Source organism: Ruditapes philippinarum, unplaced genomic scaffold (genome assembly GCF_026571515.1).
Source record: "Ruditapes philippinarum isolate M1 unplaced genomic scaffold, ASM2657151v2 ctg1049_1_1_1_1, whole genome shotgun sequence".
Taxonomy (NCBI): domain Eukaryota; kingdom Metazoa; phylum Mollusca; class Bivalvia; order Venerida; family Veneridae; genus Ruditapes; species Ruditapes philippinarum.
In genome coordinates, this window is record NW_026864092.1 from 84,739 (window position 1) to 109,339 (window position 24,601).

The window sequence follows — 24,601 nt, forward strand, 5'->3', positions numbered from 1 at the left end:
TTATACGCCCGTTTGAAAAACGGGACGTATTATGGGAACGCCCCTGGCAGGCGGGCCGGCGGCGTCCAATTTTGTCCGGAGCATATCTCCTACATGTATGGAGGGATTTTAATGAAACTTCATAGAAATGTTCACCACTATGAGGAGCAGTGTCGCGCACATGAACCAGGTCTCTAGGTCAAAGGTCAAGGTCACACTTAGAGCTCATTGAAAAATGCTTGTCCGGAGCAAAACTTCCACATGTATAGAGGGATTTCAATATTACTTGGCACAAATGTTCACCATTGTGAGGCGGAGTGTCGCGTGCAAGATTCAGGTCCTTGCGGCCAAGGTCAAGGTCACACATAGAGGTCAAAGTTCAGATAAAAATATGAAGATGTGTATATGGACCATTTAGTCATCATTTATTGAGGGATTGTAACACAAATGGTCATTATCAAGACTATGGCTGTGATACATATAATTTAGGTCAATATATACAAGGTCAAGGTCATTAAAGATGATGAAATATCCAGATTTTGTAAATAGAATTTAATCAAAGGGCGACAACAAAGTTATTACTTTGTTCATAAATGACTTACACAATTACTCCCCCTTGATCTACTTTCACTTTCAATTCTAAAAAATAGAATTTAATCAAAGGGCATAAAAATAATCCTCTTTCTTGGACTTGAGTATGTTCTAAAGAATGTAACATTTATTTACACATGTTTCATTCATTGGTCAAGATTCTTAACTGTGATAACTATGGTGTTCTGTAGACTTGGTATTTGTTCATAAAGATCATACAGTAATTACCTTATCAAATGTAAATACTTTCTCATAGAAATCTAATTATTTTTTAATTTTCAAGTAAATATCAGTTCAGCTCATTCAAAGATTAAGAACTGTAATGAAATGTATTTCCCTAGAATAAAATCTTAAATCAGAATTTTTTAGTTATTAAATTACAATTACATGTACTTTTTATACGCCCGTTTGAAAATGCATAGAGGGATTTCAATATAACTTGGCACAAATGTTCATCATTGTGAGGCTGAGTGCCGTGCATAAAATTCAGGTCCCTGCGACCAATGTCAAGGTCACACATCCTGTGCATATCTTCCCTACTGATTTGTTTTAAGGTTCATTTAATAACACAGTGCCAAGGATAAAAACTTGCTTGCTAGATAACACTTATCCATAATGCCCCCTTCTCCATCTAAAGCTTTCGTAAACGGGCGTATTTTGTGATTATGGCACCCTTGTTACTTTTAACCTACTTTTACAAAAAATTTCATTTGTCCATAATTATGATTCTAAAGCTGCATAAATGTGCAATTCCTTTTAGACACTTGTGGTTATAACATTCCCAAAACATAGGTAGAACATGTTCTTTTTGACATGTTCAGCCATTTTAAAAAAAATGGTTTGAACATGATTTGACTATGACCATTTCTGCAGGGGAGGCATTTGACCAGTGAGTCCACACTGGTAGCACCTTTGGGGCTCTATTACTTAAGCTAGAGCATTATTTGTGAGTTACTTTTGTTCAAAATATGCAAAGGTTAGCCCACATCGTGTTCTTTTGGGACCTTAGTTTATTTAGTCATAAAAATAGCAAATTGTAGCCCTAAAATTTCTATTTACGTACCCTAAAATTCCTAATTTTAGCCCTAAAATTTCTGAAATATTAACTGTAAAATTCGCCCTAAATTTTATGTTTGGAAGGTGCTGGACAGCCTGCTAATGGTTTCCCTTCACTTATACGGTAAACATTTTATTGTAGAAACAGCATGTTGAAAAGTAAGAATAATTTACATTTATATAAGCATTGGTAAGTTAAACAATTTAAGTTGAAAACTCCTATTTTTTTTGCCTTAAAATGGTCCAAAAACTCCTATATTTCCTGCTAAAATATTCCTATATTCCTCCTATATTTTGGATAAGACCTGGTTGACAGCCTGCCTACTATCCCTACTTTTTTTAAAAAAAAGCTCGAGGATAATTGATAAAAAAATCCAGTATAAGCAGTAGATTGATTTTGATATAATCTTTATCTCAAATTTAATAAGAACCAGATGCAAGTTTAATTGTAGGAAAAAGTTGATAGAAGTAGGTCATCAGTGGTGCAAGAGGGGTTCCATGATGAGGCTGGTTTTAGCTGACATGGCAGAATCAGCGACATTAGGTGAGTTTCCTTCTATAGAAATATTACTTAGTGTTCAATTATATTTTATGTTTCATTTAAAAATTATAGTATGTTTTTGTACACAGACTAGCTTCTCAATTGTTTCATTACAAAATTATAATATGTTTTTGTACACAGACTAGCTTCTCAATTGTTTCATTTCAAAATTATAATATGTTTTTATACACAGATTAGCTTCTCAATTGTTTCATTTCAAAATTATAATATGTTTTTATACGAAGACTAGCTTCTCAATTGTTTCATTTCAAAATTATAATATGTTTTTGTAAACAGACTAGCTTCTCAATTGTTTAATTTCAAAATTATAATATGTTTTAAACAGACTAGCTTTTCAATTGTTTAATTTCAAAATTATAAAATAGATTCTCAATTGTTTCCCAATGATGTTTATGCTGAGGGACAATACTTGCCAACATCTTTGAGCATATATAGATTTTAGACAATGTTTGGCATATTGGCAAGTATTGAAGTTGCTCACTGTGATCATTTTGTCCTGAATTTTCATTGAATGAAAGATACTGGAAAAATGTAGAGAGTGTTTCTGAAAAATATGTATGCTTTAATTAGATAGAATTTGATAGCTTTAATATGGTGAGGGATTAGGAATCTTTATCTTATAACAGATAATTTAAGAATAACTAACTGTGTGTTTAGGCTTTCAGTGTGCCAATTATTAGTTATAACCATTAAAAATGTGAGAGATTGTTGTTGCATCCAAAGTTTACTTATCTCTATCTTTAAATATATATATATAATATGGCATAAATACTCATCTCTACCTTGGAATTATCTGAGACTTACTTACATTTCTCGCAAGTGTCATTAAGTTTCTTTTTAAATTCTATTTTACTAACAATTTATTATTTCAGGTTCATTAATTTATAAAAATTAACTTCACAATGCCACAAGGACTCACAAAATTTAACAATGCATGGTTAATGCAAAAAGATGAAAATGGACATGAACTCCATTCCTAGTGTAAAAATGACTCTAACTATGAATACAGTGGCTACTGTTATCTCTGTTGCAAATCTGTCCAATGTTCAAATAATGGAGTCAAGCAAATCATGTTTTAACACCTATCCTTGTTCTAGCCTGTGTTTCACATATTATGCTAGCTAAAACCATGTTTTTGCACATAACATTTTTCTTGTTTGTATTTTGTAACAACCATACTATCTTAAACAAGGTTTTAACACATTTCCTGTTTCTAGTCTGTGTACAAAAAACATGCTTACTATATGTTTAATGTTGCTAAAAGTCTGTGTTCTGACATATTCATTGTTTATAATTTTCTGTTATTTTTTGGAATTGGATCTAATAAAAAAATACCAATTCCAGGTTGATGTCCAGATTCATCCCGTTGTGGAATCCCTATTGAGACACTGGTGACTGGTTTCCTAAATGAAAAAAATGCCATGGATAATAGTTGATAAGGGTCTGTATTTGTTTTTGCATCAACTTTGGAAAAAAGGTGAGAAGAGAGTCCTACTTTCCCTACTTTTAGGCTCTGAAAATCCCTACTTTTCCCTACTTTTTTACAAAAAATTTCCTACTTTTATCCCTACTTTTTTAGCTCACCTGTCACAAAGTGACAGGGTGAGCTTTTGTGATCGCTTTTCGTCCGGCGTCCGTCCGTCCGTCGTCCGTCCGTAAACTTTTGCTATAAATGACATCTCCTCATAAACCACTAGGCCAATTTAATCCAAACTTCAAAGGAATGTTCCTTTGGTGGTCACCTTTAAAAATTGTTCAAAGAATTTAATTCCATGCAGAACTCTGGTCGCCATGGCAACCAAAAGAAAATTTTTTTAATATCTTCTTTAAAAAAACCATTAGAGCTAGAGCTTAGATATTTGGCATGAAACATCTTCTAGTGAGTGTCTACCAAGTTTGTTCAAATAAAAGCCCTGGGGTCAAAATTGGCGCCGCCCCTAGGGGTCATTGATTTTCCCTATATGCATATAGTAAAAACTTAAAAAATCTTCTTTTAAAGAACCGTAACAGCTAGAGCTTAGATATTTGGCATGAAACATCTTGTAGTGAATGTCTACCAAGTTTGTTCAAATTAAAGCCATGGGGTCAAAATTGGCCCCGACCCAGGGGGTCATTGATTTTCCCTATATGCATATAGTAAAAACTTAAAAAATCTTCTTTTAAAGAACCCAAAGAGCTAGAGCTAAGATATTAAGCATGAAACATCTTCTAGTGAGTGTCTACCAAGTTTGTTCAAATTAAAGCCATGGGGTCAAAATTGGCCCCGCCCCGGGGGTCATTGATTTTCCCTATATGCATATAGTAAAAACTTAAAATATCTTCTTTTAAAGAACCATAAGAGCTAGAGCTTAGATATTTGGCATGAAACATCTTGTAGTGAATGTCTACCAAGTTTGTTCAAATAAAAGCCCTGGGGTAAAAATTGACCCCGCCCCAGGGGGTCATAGATTTTCCCTACATGCATATAGTAAAAACTTATAAAAAATTTCTTTTAAAGAACCCAAAGAGCTAGAGCTAAGATATTAAGCATGAAACATCTTCTAGTGAGTGTCTACCAAATTTGTTCAAATTAAAGCCCTGGGGTCAAAATTGGCCCCGCCCCGGGGGTCATTGATTTTCCCTATATGCATATGGTAAAAACTTAAAAAATCTTCTTTTAAAGAACCATAAGAGCTAGAGCTAAGATATTTGGCATGAAACATCTTCTAGTGAATGTCAACCAAGTTTGTTCAAATTAAAGCCATGGGGTCAAAATTGGCCCCGACCCAGGGGGTCATTGATTTTCCCTATATGCATGTAGTAAAAACTTAAAAAATCTTCTTTTAAAGAACCCAAAGAGCTAGAGCTTAGATATTAAGCATGAAACATCTTCTAGTGAGTGTCTACCAAGTTTGTTCAAATTAAAGCCATGGGGTCAAAATTGGCCCCGCCCCGGGGGTCATTGATTTTCCCTATATGCATATAGTAAAAACTTAAAATATCTTCTTTTAAAGAACCATAAGAGCTAGAGCTTAGATATTTGGCATGAAACATCTTGTAGTGAATGTCTACCAAGTTTGTTCAAATAAAAGCCCTGGGGTAAAATTGACCCCGCCCCAGGGGGTCATAGATTTTCCCTACATGCATATAGTAAAAACTTATAAAAAATTTCTTTTAAAGAACCCAAAGAGCTAGAGCTAAGATATTAAGCATGAAACATCTTCTAGTGAGTGTCTACCAAATTTGTTCAAATTAAAGCCCTGGGGTCAAAATTGGCCCCGCCCCGGGGGTCATTGATTTTCCCTATAATGCATATGGTAAAAACTTAAAAATCTTCTTTTAAAGAACCATAAGAGCTAGAGCTAAGATATTTGGCATGAAACATCTTCTAGTGAATGTCTACCAAGTTTGTTCAAATAAAAGCCCTGGGGTCAAAATTGGCCCCGCCCCAGGGGGTCATTGATTTTCCCTATATGCATATAGTAAAAACTTAAAAAATCTTCTTTTAAAGAACCCAAAGAGCTAGAGCTAAGATTTTAAGCATGAAACATCTTCTAATGAGTGTCTACCAAGTTTGTTCAAATAAAAGCTCTGGGGTCAAAATTGGCCCCGTCCCAGGGGTTATTGATTTTCCCTATATGCATATAGTAAAAACTTAAAAAATCCTCTTTTAAAGAACTCTAAAGAGCTAGAGCTAAGATAATTAGCATGAAACATGTTCTAATGGGTGTCTACCAAGTATGTTCAAATAAAAGCCCTGGGGTCAAAATTGACCCTGCCCCAGGGGGTCATAGATTTTCCCTATATGCATATAGTAAAAACTTAAAAAATCTTCTTTTCAAGAACCGTAAGTGCTAGAGCTTATATATTTGGCATGAAACATCTTCTAGTGAATGTCTATCAAGTTTGTTCAAATAAAAGCCCTAGGGTCAAAATTGGCCCCGACCTAGGTAGGGTTGGATATCGTTCTTCACGAAACGGTCCGATACCGATACCGGTACTGACGAAACGATACGGGTATTTTATCGATACTGATACTTTTACAATACCACATCAAACCCTTTGCTGCAAGTATAAGAACTGAAGAGATATAACATGTAGTGAGTACTAGAAAATAAATATGTTACATTACTGGTCTTTCTGAAATTTCATGCTGTAAAGTATACTTTTCTCAAGTTCCATGTTTTGTTGTTTTGTGTTTACTATTTTTTACAACATTTACACATGTTAATTGTAAAATACTTTTACTTTTTCATCAAAAGAACATGACATAATTTAAACACAGAAAAATATCTTATGCAGGACAGCGGTCTGCAGCTGAGAAGTCTACAAATTTTTGTTTTAATCTTGATATCTCTACATCTGAAAGAATTTAAGACAGTTGGTTATCTATTAGTTTCTTACAGCTATTATTATTACTGTGTAGAAATTTTATTCTGATGCCGATATTCTTTTTTAAATCACATTATTGTTTACTGTAATAAATAAAAATCACTGGATTGGTTGGCTTACTTTGCAATTTGGGATTACATGTAAGAAATTTCATTAGATGTTTTTTCAAAGTCACTTATGTTTCCAGTCTGTTCTACTACAACAGCCCAAACATATTTTCCACCAGTAATTAACTTAGAAATTTGGAAATACATATATATGCACAGACTGTTTCCAAAATGACTTGTTTACATTTTCATGTAAACCTAATAAAGTCATAAAGCAAATACCTATGCTTTACAAATAATAAGGATTTGGTATTTATTAATATTGAATTTACCTTTCAATTTTATACATCCTTTATTTTTCAAAAGCATGCACCATGAACATCTTGCTACAGAAAAAAAGGGTATTGTCCTCACCAAATTGCATAATTCCATACTGCTCAAATACGCAAAAATACTAGCCAGCATTTGCAAAAAATCCTACAAAACACTATATGAAATATATTCAGTTGTTTAAAGTATCACAGATCTTAATGTGTAATACACACAAGTTGACCTTTGACAGGTGCATAATAGGCTATTCAAAAGAATATGCCTCCCTTTGATGTTGTTACTTATCACCATCAAAGAGCCGCCGACATTCACATTTTTTGACTGAAGTTCTGTCAGCATTCTTTTGTTAAGAAAATGTATACATGTTTAATAATAGTTCAGTGTTACACCAAAAACAAAAGGAGGCATATTTTGTTGGAATATTTCGGCCTCATTTATGTTCAAATCGTAATTCACGTGTGGATTTGTACATGTGGTAATGGAAGAAAAGAACATGGAAACATTAAATATGTATTCATTATGAGTGTTTAGAGACTTCAACTGAAAAAAATGATTTAATTATTTTTTAAAAGCATTGTTTGAATTAACAATTGTCATATGTTGGATTTACATTGTGATTACGGCAAAAGCTGTGTGCGATGTGTTTGGAAGGACTGTGTGCGATGTGCCGATGATTACTCAAGTATTTGATTTGTTTTCTCGTTGTTTCTTTGACATTTAAAACTTACAAACTTTTACCAAAATCAGTTTGAATAATTATATTTTACTGCCGAGTACCAAAATATTATTTTGAACATAAGCGGCACAATACTTTTACAAAAATATCGCCGCGTCACAAACTTCAACTTTGCCGCGAAAGCCGTACTCACTGCATGATAATAGTGGTTCATAGTTTGTTTTACGTGTTTGTAGTCTGTTTTTATTTAAAAATCTTCTTATTTTTTGACATATTAACATTAAATTATTTTTTTTACAAAATTACAAAAGTATCAAATCCAGTACCGGTATTTTACGAAACGGTATATACCGGTTATTTACGAAGTTACTATTCGGTATAGGACCGATACCGGGAACCGGTGTCCAACCCTAGACCTAGGGGGTCATTGATTTTCCATATATGCATATAGTAAAAACTTAAAAAATCTTCTTTTAAAGAAACCAAAGAGCTAGAGCTAAGATATTAAGGATGAAACATATTCTAGTGAGTGTCTACCAATGTTGTTCAAATTAAAGCCCTGGGGTCAAAATTGGCCCCGCCCCGGGGGTCATTGATTTTCCCTATATGCATATAGTAAAAACTTAAAATATCTTCTTTTAAAGAACCATTAGAGCTAGAGCTTAGATATTTGGCATGAAACATCTTCTAGTGAATGTCTACCAAGTTTGTTCAAATAAAAGCCCTGGGGTCAAAATTGACCCTGCCCCAGGGGGTCATTGATTTTCCCTATATGCATATAGTAAAAACTTAAAAAAATCTTCTTTTGAAGAACCCAAAGAGCTAGAGCTAAGATATTTAGCATGAAACATCATCTAATGTGTGTCTACCAAGATTGTTCAAATAAAAGCTCTGCGGTCAAAATTGGCCCAGCCCCAGGGGGTCATTGATTTTCCCTATATGCATATAGTAAAAACTTAAAAAATCTTCTTTTAAAGAACTCAAAGAGCTAGAGCTAAGATATTTAGCATGAAACATGTTCTAATGGGTGTCTACCAAGTATGTTCAAATAAAAGCCCTGGGGTCAAAACTGGCCTCGTCCGGGGGGTTTTCTAGAAAACCCAAAGAGCTAGAGCTTAGATATTTGGCATGAAACATGTTCTAATGGATGTCTACCAAGTTTGTTCAAATAAAAGCCCTGGGGTAAAAATTGGCCCCGCCCCAGGGGGTCATTGATTTTCCCTATATGCAAATAGTAAAAACTTTAAAAAATCTTCTTTTAAAGAACCCGAAGAGCTAGACCTTAGATATTAAGCATGAAACATCTCTTATGAGTGTCTACCAAGATTGTTCAAATAAAAGCCCTGGGGTCAAAATTGGCCCTGCCCCAGGGGGTCATTGATTTTCCCTATATGCATATAGTAAAAACTTAAAAAAATCTTCTTCTAAGAAACCTAAAGAGCTAGAGCTTAGATATTTGGCATGAAACATGTTCTAATGGATGTCTACCAAGTTTGTTCAAATAAAAGCCCTGGGATCAAAATTGGCCCCGCCCCAGGGGGTCATTGATTTTCCCTATATGCATATAGTAAAAACTTTAAAAAATCTTCTTTTAAAGAACCCAAAGAGCTAGACCTAAGATATTAAGCATGAAGCATCTTCTTATGAGTGTCTACCAAGAGTGTTCAAATAAAAGCCCTGGGGAAAAAATTGGCCCCGCCCCAGGGGATCATTGATTTTCCCTATATGCATATAGTAAAAACTTAAAAAAATCTTCTTCTTAAAAACCTGAAGAGCTAGAGCTTAGATATTTGGCATGAAACATGTTCTAATGGATGTCTACCAAGTTTCTTCAAATAAAAGCCCTGGGGTCAAAATTGGCCCCGCCCCAGGGGGTCATTGATTTTCCCTATATGCATATAGTAAAAACTTAAAAAAATCTTCTTTTGAAGAACCCAAAGAGCTAGAGCTAAGATATTTAGCATGAAACATCATCTAATGTGTGTCTACCAAGATTGTTCAAATAAAAGCCCTGGGGTCAAAATTGGCCCAGCCCCAGGGGGTCATTGAATATCCCTATATGCATATAGTAAAAACTTTAAAAATCTTTTTCTAAAAAACCCAAAGAGCTAGAGCTTAGGTATTTGGCATGAAACATGTTCTAATGGATGTCTACCAAGTTTGTTCAAATAAAAGCCCTGGGGTCAAAATTGGCCCAGCCCCAGGGGGTCATTGATTTTCCCTACATGCATATAGTAAAAACTTTAAAAAAATTCTGTTAAAGAACCCAAAGAGCTAGAGCTAAGATATTAAGCATGAAACATCCTCTAATCAGTGTCTACCAAGTTTGTTCAAATAAAAGCCCTTGGGTCAAAATTGGCCCCGCCCCAGGGGGGTCATTGATTTTCCCTATATGCATATAGTAAAAACTTAAAAAAAATCTGTTAAAGAACCCAAAGAGCTAGAGCTAAGATATTTAGCATGAAACATGTTCTAATGGGTGTCTACCAAGATTGTTCAAATAAAAGCCCTGGGGTCAAAATTGGCCCCGCCCCAGGGGGTCTTTGATTTTCCCTATATGCATATAGGAAAAACTTTTAAAAAATTCTGTTAAAGAACCCAAAGAGCTAGAGCTAAGATATTTAGCATGAAACATCTTCTAATGAGTGTCTACAAAGATTTTTCAAATAAAAGCCCTGGGGTCAAAATTGGCCCAGCCCCAGGGGTCATTGATTTTCCCTATATACATCAGGGCTGCCGATTTTCCGCGGATCCGCGGAAATCCGCGGATTTCGTGAGCTCCTTGATCATTTTTGAGATTGATGTAAATTCGACAAAGACAATAAATTCATTCGTCAAATTTTATACAGTACCCAAAAACAGGCACGCTTCGGCTTTTATCGTTACGCTAGCCGCCTATGGTACGTCTGTAAGCGCTTTTCTCATTGGTCATATCGAGTTTTTTCCGGTATTCTATTTTAGAATAACCAATCAAATTACAGTTTACATTGTCGCTCTTGTCTGTTGTCAAAATGCGTCAAAATGTCGGATATTTGTCAAATTTAGAGTCCAGGAAATTGATTTTAGGGCATACCAAATCATCAGAATCCAGGAGCTTTCGGGGGGTTCGCCCCCTGAGCCCCCACCAGGGCTCTGCCCTGGACCTGCAAAGGGGGCTTGCGCAGCCCCCTTGACCCCCGGTGTATTTTCCGCTGATTTTGAAATTTGCTGTTGGCAGCCCTGATACATGTAGTAAAAACTTAAAAATCTTCTTTTAAAGAACCCAAAGAGCTAAAATATTTAGCATGACACATCTTCTAATGGGTGTCTACCAAATTTGTTGAAATAAAAGCCCTGGGGTCAAAATTGGCCCCGCCCCAGGGGTCATTGATTTTCCCTATATACATAGAGTAAAAACTTAAAAATCTTCTATTAAAGAACCCGAAGAGCTAGAGCTAAGATATTTAGCATGAAACATGTTCTAATGGATGTTTACCCAAGTTTGTTCAAATAAAAAGCCCTTGGGTCAAAATTGGCCCCCGCCCTAGGGGGTCATTGATTTTCCCTATATTGCATATAGTAATTAAAAAACTTAAAAAATCTTCTTTTAAAGAACCCAAAGAGCTAGAGCTAAGATATTTAGCATGAAACATGTTCTAATGGGTGTCTACCAAGTTTGTTCAAATAAAAGCCTTGGGTTAAAATTGGCCCTGCCAGGGGAGGGGGGGGGGGGCAAAAGTCATTGTTTTTCATTATTTGTGTATAGTATTAAACTTAACATCATGAAACATCTTCTAATGGGTGTCTTCCAAGTTTGTTCAAATAAAAAGCCCTTTGGTTTAAACTGGCCACGCCCTGGGGGCCTATGTACAGGTGAGCGACCCCAGGGCCATCATGGCCCTCTTTTTTATTTTATTTTAAAAATAAAATTTTAAAATAAAGCCCACTTGAATATATGCCCAAATTTGTTAAAAAAACAAACCCACCCAAATATTTTCAAAGTTCTTGACTTTAGGGGTTTTTTACTTGTAAAACTTATTCACCATAAAATGTTTCCCCCCCCCCCCCAAATCTGTAGACAGGAGGAGGTAACTATTAAGCATTTTGAAGGAATTATGTCCCTTTTTGACTTATGCTTAAGTTTGCGTACCACCTCAAATATTTTCAAAGTCCATTGATATATAGCTTTGTTACTTTGCACATTTATTCAACATCATGCCACAAACATGTAGACAGGAGGAGGTAACTCTATCAATCATTTTGACAGAATTTTGTCCCTGTTTAGCTCGACTATTCGAAGAATATGAGAGCTATTGTAGTCGCCCCGGCGTCAGCGTCTGCATTGGTTAAAGTTTTTTATGCCCCCACAATGTGGTAGCATATAGCGTTGCACTTGTCCATCCGTCCATACGTCTGTCCGTCTGTACGTCCCAAAATCTTGTGAACGCAACTCCTCTTAAACCGGATGGCAGATTTTGCTTAAACTTACAGGGATGAACAACCATAATGTGTAGATGGTAGTAAAGGAAGGAATTTTTGCTGCGACCAAATTTAACAGAATTATGGCCCTTTGTTGATTTTTTCACTATATTCTATGTAGAAATTTTGTGAACGCAACTCCTCTTTAACCAGATGGCAGATTTTGCTTAAACTTTCAGGGATGAACAACCTTAAAGGGAAAGACAAGGTTAGAATAAAAACTTGATTTCAGAAAAAGAATACTATAAATAATAAATCTGCAAATTTTCTGCCGCCAAATAATAATATTAAACGAATGGTAACAAAATTTAAATCTCTAAATCACCGATTTCTACAAATCAGAAGGCGCGGCCATGTTTGTGTATTGGCCGTATAAAAACAGGTGCGCGTGATGTCAATTCCCCACATCTTTAGATTTATGATAAATCTAGTTGAATCGTAGCGAAATATTAATATAGTAAAGTTTTGACCAGACAATTTAATTTTCACAGGAGGTGTAGAAGAGATTTTTTTGGTTCAAAATACGTAACAATATCAAAAAATAAATAAAGAAAGAAACAAATAAAAAAATCAACGTCTACCGCTCGCACCACTTCAGGCCAGTGATGCCCGTTACTCCAAACAATGCTATGTTCATTAAATTTAAGTCTCATCTTAATGTAATTAAACAATATTTTACAGATTTAATTAATACACATGTTATTATTTAACAAAGTTTCACAATCAAATAATGCAATTAAATAAACAAACGAATAATTGGCCGTTAATTATTGAACGGCGATAATTATCATTATTATAAAAATCCTACTAAAACGTGTTCTTAATAGTACATGTAATTAAATTATTACAGTTTGATTCTGACTTTCAAATTTAAAGATGTGAACATATGTTAGTAGTGATGTACACATTTCAAAAATATAAGCAACTCTTTTGAAAAGTAAATTGTTAACATGTCTGTCAACGTATGATGCTGCGTGGTATTTATTAACATCGTAATCGTAGCCTAATATTAACTGCAGGCAAAACATTTTTATTGGCTGCTCAAAAATCTCATTTGCATAATTTATTCACACAATTGCTGGTTCTTACTACTTATGTCTAATACTGTGCATTATCCATTTTAATTGTTCCTAATTTGCACCAAATGTTCCTGTCACACTGTGTACTAACGATTTTTATTGCTCCTTGTATGCCTCTGTGCCGACAGACCTTTTGATCATGCACAATGTTGCCCTGATTGGTTAATCACCCTTGTCAAATATTCTAATGACGAAATAGACATCTATTTTTTTACGCTTCATCAGTGAACTGAATGACCTTAGGGGAAATTAAGTTCGGCACCTGTCAAGATATACTGTAAATTACAGCATTTCATAAAATAGCAACACATTTTTTTTCAGTTACCAATAATCATTTTAAATATTAAGTAGATTTATGATTTTTTGTTTTATTGGATTAAATTTACGGTAGTAGAAATGCGTATCTGTGTGGGAAAGGGATTGGGTAAGTAGATAACGTGGAAAAAAGCTATAGGGAACTGGATAAACCCGAGAATATGCGTAATTACAGGGGAATGCCAATGGGCAACCTGTTGCTGTTGGTACCAGTTTTGACTGGGTGCCTAAATCACCGAACGGACAGTTTTGTTTTTATACGATATTAGTCTAGCTGCCGATTTTCCTGCGCCATTTTATTTTTAGCGTCAATGTCGGAAAATTGCGTCCTCAGCGGATCTCTGCATATTGGATTTAGTTGAGAAAAAGATACATGACCGGCGATGTACCCTATTCGGACAGCTTGTCTAGCGAAACTTAAGTACAAAATAAAAGGATATATCGTCAATTTGAAGAAGTACCCAAATTAAATTGATGGTTTATCTTTGAAAACTAAGCAGTCATTGCTTAAATCATGTGATGGGATCATCAGCAAGCTTAAAAATCGGACAAATGATAATTAATGCCGCAGCGTCTTCAATTAATTAATTAAAGCAATTCAGTTCCATATGATGTTTTCATAAATAATAAATACTGTACGCAATAAGATTAATTAAGTTCTTCATCAAGATATATTTCAGTTGTACCAGCGTGTACACCTTTACCGGAAGTGGGTATAACACGTCACAATCTCGGTCTCGTCTGTCTCGCGAGAATGACAGAACGCCAAAATGGCGGCACCCATGAACTTATTTCTCAAGTAAAAAATAGTGTCTTAAAACACGAATTTCTCACTTATAGGGTTGATGTCAACAGAAAAACTATCATGGCACCTCTTTTTAAATGATAAATATTTATATAAGACAGACATCAATCCATCCATTCCTATTCCTTTAATGTGTAAATGGCAGTAAAGAAAGGAATTTTTGCTGCAACAAAATTTAACAGAATTATGGCCCTTTGTTGATTTTTTCACTATATACCATGTAGAAATTTTGTGAACGCAACTACTCTTAAACCGGATGGTAGATTTTGCTTGAACTTCCAGGGATTAACAACCTAAATGTGTAGATGGCCGTAAAGGAAGGAATTTTTGCTGCAACCAAATTTAACAGAATTATGGGCCTTTGTTGATTTTTTCACTATATACCATATATATGTTGTCAGTGGGTGCATCTGTGTCCTTTGCACACAGTTCTAGTTGTAAAGTCAAATATCTCAATTATTACTTGAGATATTCAATTGAAACTTACAATACTAATTTATAGTAACAAGGTACATCAGATTGACAAGTTGGATAACTCTGCCTACAATATTGACAGAATTATTCCCCTTTTTAGCTCGACTATACGAAGTATATGGAGAGCTGTCCTACTCGCCCCGGCGTCGGCATCCGCGTCCGCGTCCAGATTTTAGATTAAAGTTTTGGTGCAGTAAAATATTTTTCACTATAACTTTGTCATTTCTTAAGGTATCAACTTCAAACTTCAAATATATGTTCCTTATCATCAACCACATCTTATGTGACAAGGTTCATAACTCTAGCACCAATATTTTCAGATTTATCTCCCCTTGAACTTAGAATTTTCCTTAAAAAATACTATTTTTTACTGATTCTTCTTTATTTCTTAAGGGATCAACCTCATACTTCAAATATATGTACCTTATCATCATCCCCATCTTATGTGCCAGGGTTCATAACTCTAGCACCAATATTTTCAGATTTATCTCCCCTTGAACTTAGAATTTTCCTCAAAAAATACTATTTCTTACTGTTTCTTCTTTATTTCTTAAGGGATCAACCTCATACTTTAAATATATTTATGTTATCATCATCCCCTTCTTATGTGACAAGGTTCATAACTCTAGCACCAATATTTTCAGATTTATCTCCCTTTGAACTTAGAATTTTCCATACAAAATATTATTTTTTACTGTAACTTATTTTTTTCTAAAGGGATCAACTTCATACTTCAAATATATTTACGTTATCATCATCCACATCTTATGTGACAAGGTTCATAACTCTAGCACCAATATTGCAAGAATTATCTCCCCATAAACTTATTTATTTACTAGAAAAATGTTATTTTTAGCTCACCTGTCACAAAGTGACAGGGTGAGCTTTTGTGATCGCTTTTCGTCCGGCGTTCGGCCGGCGTCCGTCCGTCCGTAAACTTTTATTTTAAATGACATCTCCTCATAAACCACTGAACCAATTTCATCCAAACTTCACAGGAATGTTCCTTTGGTGGTCACCTTTAAAAATTGTTCAAAGAATTTAATTCCATGCAGAACTCTGGTTGCCATGGCAACGGAAAGAAAAAACTTTAAATATCTTCTTTTAAAAAACCGTAAGAGCTAGAGCTTAGATATTTGGCATGAAACATCTTCTAGTGAGTGTCTACCAAGTTTGTTCAAATAAAAGCCCTGGGGTCAAAATTGGCCCCGCCCCGGGGGGTCATTTATTTTCCCTATATGCATATAGTTAAAACTTAAAAAATCTTCTTTTAAAGAACCCAAAGAGCTAGAGCTAAGATATTTAGCATGAAACATGTTCTAATGGGTGTCTACCAAGTTTGTTCAAATAAAAGCCCTGGGGTCAAAATTGGCCCCGCCCCGGTGGGTCATTGATTTTCCTTATATGCATATAGTAAAAACTTAAAAAATCTTCTTTTAAAGAACTCAAAGAGCTATAGCTAAGATATTGAGCATCAAACATGTTCTAATAGGTGTCTACCAAGTTTGTTCAAATAAAAGCCCTGGAGTCAAAATAGGCCCCCCAGGGGGTCATTGATTTTCCCTATATGCATGTAGTAAAAACTTAAAAAATCTTCTTTTAAAGAACCAAAAGAGTTAGAGTTAAGATATTTAGCATGAAACATGTTCTAATGGGTGTCTACCAAGTTTGTTCAAATAAAAGCCCTGGGGTCAAAATTGGCCCCACCCCAGGGGGTCATTGATTTTCTCTATATGCATATAGTAAAAACTTAAAAAATCTTCTTTTAAAGAACCAAAAGAGTTAGAGCTTAGATATTTAGCATGAAACATGTTCTAATAAGTGTCTACCAAGTTTGTTCAAATAAAAGCCCTGGGGTCAAAATTGGCCCCGCCCCAGGGGGTCATTGATTTTCCCTATATGCATATAGTAAAACCTTACAAAATCTTCTTTTAAAGAACTCAAAGAACTAGAGCTAAGATATTTAGCATGAAACATGTTCTAATGGGTGTCTACCAAGTTTGTTCAAATAAAAGCCCTGGGGTCAAAATTGGCACCGCCCGGGGGGTTATTGATTTTCCTTATATGTGTATAGCAAAAACTTAAAAAATCTTCTTTGAAAAAACCCAAATAGCTAGAGTTAAGATATTAAGCATGAAACATCTTTTAGTGAGTGTTTACAAAGTTTTATTCAAATAAAAGACCTGGGGTCAAAATTGGCCCCGCCCCAGGGGTCATTGATTTTCTTTATATGTGTAGCAAAAACTTAAAATCTTCTTTGAAAAAACCCAAATAGCTAGAGTTTAGATATTAAGCATGAAACATCTTCTAGTAAGTGTCTACAAAGTTTGTTCAAATAAAAGCCCTGGGGTCAAAACTGGCCCGGCCCCAGGGGTGTCATTGTTTTTAACTATATGTGTATAGTTAAAACTTTTAAAAAAATCTTCTTTTAAACAGCCCAATGAGCTAGAGCTTAGATGTTTAGCATGAAACATCTTCTTATGGGTGTCTACCAAGTTTGTGCAAATAAAAGCCCTTGGGTTAAATTGGTGGGGTTGGGGGGCCTATATACAGGTGAGCGACCTCAGGGCCATCATGGCCCTCTTGTTAAGGTATCTACTTCAAACTTCAAATATATATTTCTTATCATTACACAAATGTTTTGTGGCAAGGTCCATAACTCTAGCATGACTATTTCTAGAATTATTCCCCTTGATCTTGGAATTTATGTTAACAAATGTTATTTTTTTACTATAACTTAATACATAATTATACATAATTGATTTTTCTTTCATAGTTTTGTCCTCCTTACTGCGTCCAGTATTTTATTAGTCGAGCTTCGCTGTCTCCTGTGACAGCTCTTGTTAACTTAGAAATTTTGGTTAAAGTTTTTTGTAAAGTCAAAATATCTCAATTATTGCTTAAGATATTCAATTGAAACTTACAATACTTATTTATAGTAACAAGGTACATCAGATTGACAAGTTGGATTACTCTGCCTACAATATTGACAGAATTATGCCCCTTTTTAACTTAGAAATTTTGGTAAAAGTTTTTTGTAAAGTCAAATATCTCAATTATTGCTTGAGATATTCAATTGAAACTTACATTACTTATTTATAGTAACAAGGTACATCAGATTGACAAGTTGGATAACTCTGCCTACAATATTGACAGAATTATGCCCCTTTGGAACTTAGAAATTTTGGTTAAAGTTTTTTTGTAAAGTCAAATATCTCAATTATTGCTGAAGATATTCAATTGAAATTTAAAATACTTTTTTATAGTAACAATGTATATTAGTTTGCAAAATTGCATAACTCTGCCTGCAATATTTGCAGAATTATTCGCCCCTTTGAAACTTAGAAATTCTGGTTAAAGGTTAAAGGTCTTCAAAGATATTTACTTGAAACTTTACACATGCACTTAGGGTCATAATTGGAGGGTCATAATTGTATGTCACTGACCAAGTTCCATAACTCCATCTTGCATTAAGGCTGATTCATATCCCCTTTTCTACTTAGTCGCTTGGTTAATGTTTACATGCAAGTTTTACATATCTCAATAATATTAAAGATATTTATTTAAAACTTCTCATATGCATTTAGGGTCATAATTGTAGGTCACTGACAAAGATCCATAATTCTATCTTGCATTTAGGCTGATTTTTCTCCCCTTTTTTCAACTTAGAAATTCATGGTAAAGTTTTGCTTGTAAGCTGTTATCTCAATAACTACTTAAGGGTTTGTGGGTTTTTTTTGGACAATTTTATGCATTCATGATAGTAAAGCAGTGATTTACTTGATAAAACATCTTAATAACAAGCCTTTGTACCTTTTCTGTCAAATTTATGTATTCATAGGTAATTAGTATTATAATACTCAATAAAACACCCTTGTGACATTTCCTTCCGAATAGTCAAGGCAATACTTTATAATTAGACTCTCTCTAAGGCCTATAACATGAATTTATAAAATAAAATTAGCCCTTTTGTGAACTTACAAAATTAAACATCAAGGCTCTTTTACTATCAAGCACTTAGAATTAGTGATGGAAATCGGATGAAATTTCTCCCAATCGATCATCGGTTCAGTCGGATGGGACATAATCGATAACTTTACGAATAAAGTCGCGTTAAAAAGAAATAGGGAGGTAACATTTCTTCCCAAGGCACTGAGTAATATTCAGTGACATGAACTTCATTTAACACTTTTCAATACAGTTTTAACCTTATATAGTCATAATTTTACGAAATAGATTTTATTTTTCAATGGATGTCAAATAAAAGCATTCACATCACATTATATTACTATTGTTTACATCACTGGTTGATCCTTTTCAGCTCCAAATTGTCTCTGATATGATTTTTTTTAGATCAGCGAGGTGTTCCTAAAAAAAAATTACCGTCAGAATTAATACCCTTTGATACTTTAAACATTTTCGACGACGTCGCGGAACAAATTTTTGTTAATCGATTATTGTCGCTTTACATAACAGTTACTGACTATCGGAGACTTGCGACAATCGGAACATCACTACTTAGAATATTCGAGCGTGCTGTCCTACCGACAGCTCTTGTTTGACTTAGTATTTATGCTTAAGTTTGCGTACCATCTCAAATATTTTCAAAGTTCAGTTACATATAGCTTTGTTACTTTGCACATTTATTCAACATCATGCCTCCAACCTGTAGACAGGTGGAGGTAACTCTTTAAAGCATTTTAACAAAATTATGCCCCTTTTTTACTTAGAATTTATGCTTAAGTTTGTGTACCACCTCAAATATTTTCAAAGTCCATTGACATATGGCTTTATTACTTTGTACACTTATTCAACATCATGCCCCCAACATGTAGACAGGTGAAGGTAACTCTATAAAGCATTTTAACTGAATTATGCCCCTTTTTAGCTCACCTGTCACAAAGTGACAGGGTGAGCTTTTGTGATCGCTTTTTGTCTGGCGTCCGTCCCTCGTCCGTCCGTCCGTCGTCCGTCCGTCCGTAAACTTTTACTTTAAATAACATCTCCTCATAAACCACTCAGCCAATTTCATTAAAACTTCACAGGAATGTTCCTTTGGTGGTCACCTTTAAAAATTGTTCAAAGAATTTAATTCCATGCAGAACTCTGGTTGCCATGGCAACTGAAAGAAAAAACTTTAAATATCTTCTTTTAAAAAACCATAAGAGCTAGAGCTTAGATATTTGGCATGAAACATCTTCTAGTGAGTGTCTACCAAGTTTGTTCAAATAAAAGCCCTGGGGTCAAAATTGGCCCCGCCCCGGGGGGGTCATTGATTTTCCCTATATGCATATAGTAAAAAATTAAAAAATCTTCTTTTAAAGAACCCAAAGAGCTAGAGCTAAGCTATTTAGCATGAAACATGTTCTAATGGGTGTCTACCAAGTTTGTTCAAATAAAAGCCCTGGGGTCAAAATTGGCCCCGCCCCGGGGGGGGGGTCATTGATTTTCCTATATGCATATAGTAAAAACTTAAAAAAATCTTCTTTTAAAGAACTCAAAGAGCTATGGCTAAGATGTTGACCATCAAACATGTTCTAATAGGTGTCTACCAAGTTTGTGCAAATAAAAGCCCTGGGGTCAAAATTGGCCCCGCCCCAGTGGTCATTGATTTTCCCTATGTGCATATAGTAAAAAACTTAAAAAATCTTCTTTAAAGAACCAAAAGAGTTAGAGCTAAAATATTTAGCATGAAACATGTTCTAATAAGTGTCTACCAAGTTTGTCCAAATAAAAGCCCTGGGGTTAAAAATTGGCCCCGCCCTGGGGGTCATTGATTTTCCCTATATGCATATAGTAAAAACTTAAAAAATCTTCTTTTAAAGAACTCAAAGAGCTATGGCTAAGATATTTAGCATGAAACATGTTCTAATAGGTGTTTACCAAGTTTGTTCAAGTAAAAGACAAGGGGACAAAATTGGCCCCTCCCCGGGGGTCATTGATTTTCTTTAAATGTGTATAGCAAAAACATAAAATCTTTGGAAAAACCCAAATAGCTAGAGTTTAGATATTAAGCATGAAACATCTTCTAGTAAGTGTCTACAAAGTTTGTTCAAATAAAAGCCCTGGGGTCAAAACTGGCCCAGGGGTGTCATTGTTTTTAACTATATGTGTATAGTAAAAACTTTAAAAAAATCTTCTTTTAAAAAGCCCAATGAGCTAGAGCTTAGATGTTTAGCATGAAACATCTTCTTATGGGTGTCTACCAAGTTTGTGCAAATAAAAGCCCTTGGGTTAAATTGGCCCTGCAACGTTTTGGGGGTTGGTGGGGCCTATATACAGGTGAGCGACCTCAGGGCCATCATGGCCCTCTTGTTATCTCATCTGAGCTTGCTCAGGGTGAGCTTTTAGGATCGTTGAATGTCGTCGTCCGTCCACACTTGTTCGTTAACACTCCAGCGGTCACATTTTTGCCTCAATCATCAAGCTTTGTCAGGATGCTTATCTAGTTGATAGCTCAGATGAGTTCAAACATGGATCATCTCAGATGAAAAACTAGGTCACCGGAGCTAGAAAAAAAGAAAAACCTTGTTAACACTCTAGGGGTCACATTTTTGCCTCAATCATCATCAAACTTGGTCAGGATGCTTATCTAGTTGATAGCTCGGATGAAATTCGAACATGGGTAAACTCGGATGAACAACTAGGTCACAGGAGCTAAAAATAGAAAAAGCTTGTTAACACTCTAGCCGTCACATTTTTGCCTCAATCATCATCAAACTTTGTCAGGATGCTTGTCTAGGTGATAGCTCGAATAATTTCGAACACGGGTCATCTCGGATGAAAAGCTATGTCACTGGAGCCTAAAATAGAATACCTTGTTTACACTCTAGTGGTCACATTTTTGCCTCAATTATCGTCAAACTTGGTCAGGATGCTTGTCTAGGAGGCTACTGTTTTGATCCATTCCAAGTATTCTTGAAATTGGTCTAAAAGTTTTGATGATTTCTAGGTCAAGTTCCAATATGGGTCACCTAGGTAAAAAACTAGGTCAAATATGGATAATGCTTGTTAACACTCTAGTGGTCACAATTTAGACTCACCTGTCATAAAAAACTTGGTCAGAATGCTTGTGTTGGTAATTGTTCAGATGAGTTTGATGGGTCAGGTGAGCGATCTAGGGCCATCATGGCCCTCTTGTTTACTTAGAATTTATGCTCAAGTTTGAGTACCGCCCTAAATATTTTCAAAGTCAATTGACATATGGCTTTGTTACTTTGCACACTTATTCACCATTATGATCACAACCTGTAGACTGGAGGAGGTAACTCTCTCAAGCATTTTGACAGAATTATGCTCCTTTTTATGCCACCACAGCATCTGTGATGCGGTGAGATATAGTGATGAACCTGTGTGTGTGTTTGTATGTATGTTTGTGTGTTCTATAGATTATGAAGTGAACTTAAAAATCTTCTCGTGAAAAACCACTAGTCCAATTTCAACCAAACTTGGCAGGATTCATCCTTGGGTGAAGGGCTTCCAAAATTGTTCAAAGAATTCATTCCATGCAGAAATCTGGTTGCCATGGCAAAAAAAATCTTCTTGTAAAGAAACACAAGGCTTAGAGCATAGATATTTTGCATAAGACATTGTCTGGTAGACCTCTACCAAGGTTGTTCAAATTATAGCCCTGGGGTCAAAATTGGCCTTGCCCCAGGGGTCATTGCTTTTTACTGTATGTACATATAGTAAAAACTTAAAATACCATCTTCCCGTCCGTACATTTTCCATGAATTTCCATGAAAACTTCCGGAATTTTCATGGAAATTGCCAACTCTGGATAATTCGGACTAGTTTTCCGGAGTTGTTAAAAGAAAACTGAAAAAAAAATCATGAATTTTCATGTACTTTCTCCATGAATTTCCAGAGCTTTTTTCATAAAACTTTTCCGGAGTTTTCCATGAAAATGTTCCGGAGTCTTCAAAGCAACTCTGGAAATTGTTCTGCTAAAATGACATTCTACTCCGGAAAAAATGTTCCAGAGTGACTCTGGAAAATGTTCCGGAGTTACTCTGGAAAAAGTTCCGGAGTTACTCTGGAAAATGTTCCGGAGTTACTCTGGAAAATGTTCCGGAGCCGCTGTGGAAAAAGTTCCGCAGTTAAAAATAGGATATGGGGTAAGATGCCATTAATTAGCCTTGAAATAATTCTGGAAATACTATGGAATTCACTCTGGAACATTTTGGGATTACTGAAATGATGGTTGCATAATAAAATTAAATGACCTTTTAATTTGCATTTAATATGTTTTTATTAGCATATCCAAAAAAGCACTCTATATATAGTCATCAAGAATTCAAACACTTATAGTAATTTGCACATTTCACAATTATTTTGAAGTCAGAGTGTTTTATTCAAACAAATGTAATTTAACATCCATCTTGAACACATGTATATAATCCTTCACTTCGCATGATGCAACATCTTCTTGACTTGTGGTGTGACCTCTCTGATGGATACTGAAAAATATGAATTAATTGTATATAAATACATGTACTTGTGTTATATGCACAATGTCAATATAATTAGTATTGTTTAAACAGGATTGATAAAAAACACAAAAGGGTGAAAAAAGTTAAGATGGAAAACTTTCAATTCAATGATTTTTGCAGAATATCAGCACAGAGTTATAAAGTAAATACCATGCTTTGATGAAAATATTATTTTTTTGGTCAAAATCAACATTATGATAAACTTGTGTCAATTATTTCCCTGCTTTTCCTATAGCTATGTAATGGCAACTTTATGTAATGGCAGTTTAAATTACTAAATGATCTTCACAAGTACTTAATTATAATACCACTGAAAGTTTGAGATGTGTTCAGTGGAGTCAGTATAACAATAATAAAATTATATGCATAAAACATGAAGAGCAACATTTTGTTCAGTGTTTGGAAAATAGCATGCATTTATATGAAAACATGTTACTTCGACTTTTTTCAACAAAACAAACTAAATTATTACCAGGATAGTTCTGTAAGCATTCTGTATTCAACAGTACATTTATTCATTTTCCCTGATCTGATATCCTTGAGAGGAAACATCTCATGTGACTCCAAGACTTGAAAGTTTGCAACCTAAATATGTTGAAAAATAAACATATGTACATGAGTAGCAAGAAATTACAATTAAGGCATATGAATTTTATTAAATGTGAATTTGGAAATTCATTGCTTGATATGGAATCTGTTTCAATCACAAATATTTTGAATGGAAAATTATAATCTCTGATTTAAAATTTCCCGCCATTATTCAAAAATGAAAAAGATTTTCTTAACTATTAATATTGTAAAGTTACATGTACATGTATGTAGAAATACAATCACTAAAACAGTGTATACTTGCAAAGAAAATTTGAAAAAACTAAAATGATAAGTGTTAAAAAATAAAAATACATTTGTACTTACTGTTAGAAATGGTTATATATACAATGATATACATGTAGTTCCCTCCATTTTCACTGAATCATGAAATACACATGTTTAAAAGTTCATATTTCCAGAAAACTTTTGTAAATTTGTCCAGTTTAAACTCATTTGATCTAATATCCAATGCTCAAACATAATTTTTCAAGTTATAACTTTTAAGCAGTTAGTCACTTTTCAATGCTTTCTGTTCAAATGACCCGCCTGGAAGGAGTGTTCTGACCTGTGATTTGTTCTGCAAGGGTATTAAGTTACTTGGGAACTACAGTGTAATATAGTAGGTTGTAAACCTACTTTACCTCTTTCTATTCTCTTATATCAGATAGGTGAGTTTAACTTTGGTGTTTATGAAAACAGTTGGTTCCACTTGAGGGGTCATAAATATTTACATTGTGGCTGATGCTGATTTGAATGTTCTAGAAATTAAATACTA

General features: G+C 34.7%; 2 long non-coding RNA genes across 2 annotated transcripts in view; one reads left to right on the top strand and one right to left on the bottom strand.

Annotated features, from left to right (window-relative positions):
* LOC132724404 (uncharacterized) overlaps positions 1–24,601 on the top strand; it is a 32,210-nt gene continuing 7,609 nt past the window's right edge. The window contains exon 1 of the long non-coding RNA XR_009624900.1: positions 1–483. This is a non-coding gene — a long non-coding RNA (uncharacterized LOC132724404). The remainder of the gene's footprint in view (positions 484–24,601) is intronic.
* Positions 23,065–24,582, bottom strand: LOC132724413 (uncharacterized). The gene is made up of 3 exons (XR_009624903.1): positions 24,151–24,582; positions 23,708–23,820; positions 23,065–23,202 (listed from the first exon to the last, which is right to left on the bottom strand). It is a non-coding gene; the product is annotated as an uncharacterized LOC132724413 (long non-coding RNA).